Source organism: Cebus imitator, unplaced genomic scaffold (assembly GCF_001604975.1).
Source record: "Cebus imitator isolate Cc_AM_T3 unplaced genomic scaffold, Cebus_imitator-1.0 Scaffold260, whole genome shotgun sequence".
NCBI classification, from domain to species: domain Eukaryota; kingdom Metazoa; phylum Chordata; class Mammalia; order Primates; family Cebidae; genus Cebus; species Cebus imitator.
The window spans coordinates 680094-681311 of record NW_016107575.1 but is presented as its reverse complement, the minus strand read 5'-3'; positions in this window follow the sequence as shown (position 1 = coordinate 681311).

Below are 1218 nucleotides of genomic sequence, written 5' to 3'. Positions count from 1 at the left end.
GAGGCTGAGACAGGAGAATCCCTTGAACCTGGGAGGCGGGGTTGCGGTGAGCCGAGATTGCAGCACTGCACTCCAGCCTGGGTGACGGCAAGACTCCATTTCAAAAAAATATATTTTTTTCCTGTTCCATTATTTTTGTTTTTGTCTCCAGGAATATTAACTAAATGTATGTAGTAACTTTTGGATCTTCATGTCTGTCATTTTCTGTGTATTCCTTTTAAACTTTTGTCCATTTCTACCTTGTTGTTTATCGCTTTTCTCAATCCTGCCGTACTGTTGTTTTCCTTGCTCTTCCTATGGTTTCAGGATTACTTCTTTTCAGTAGTGCTGCATCCACTGTGGCCTGACTGTCTGAGATAGCTTTTGTTTTGTTTTGATGCAAGGTCGCACTCTGCCACCCAGGCTAGAGTGGCTCATGCCTGTAATCCCAGCACTTTGGGAGGACGAGGCAGGCGGATCACCTGAGGTCAGGAGTTCGAGACCAGCCTGGCCAACATGGCGAAACCCCGTCTCTACTAAAAATACAAAAAATTAGCTAGGCGTGGTGGCGGAGGCCTGTGATCCCAGCTACTCAGGAGGCTGAGGCAGCAGAATCACTTGAACCTGGGAGATGGAGGTTACAGTGAGCCAAGATTGAGCCACTGCACTCCAGCCTGGGCGACAGAATAAGACACACACACACACACACACACACACACACACACACAAAAGGCTAATGATGAATCATTCCTTTCTTGAATGTTTGTAGGAAGAGTTTAGAGGCTGGGTGGGTCAGTTCTGCACAGTGGTGTCTTTCTCGTAGATAGCGTTTCTCACTTCACAGGATCTTAAGGTGTTCTTTGTCCCCTGTCAAGTCAAGCTCCCACCCGAACGTCCTTGCACACTCGTGCAGGTGAGGCTGTGATGATCCCAGGACCCTGAGTGAAATGAGGCCAACAGGGCCAGTGTCTGCCATTCTAGGGGGGATCACCCACCTGGCAGTGTCATAGCCACCATCCATGGTGACTCTGCCATGCCCCAGGTAGTATGTATGAGTGCATGCAATTCCCACAGTGATCCAGTATGTTAGTGGGTTAGTTTGGACTCTGGGTTTTTAGTAAAAAAAACCCAGGCCGGGCGCGGTGGCTCAAGCCTGTAATCCCAGCACTTTGGGAGGCCGAGGTGGGTGGATCACGAGGTCAAGAGATCAAGACCATCCTGGTCAACATGGTGAAACCC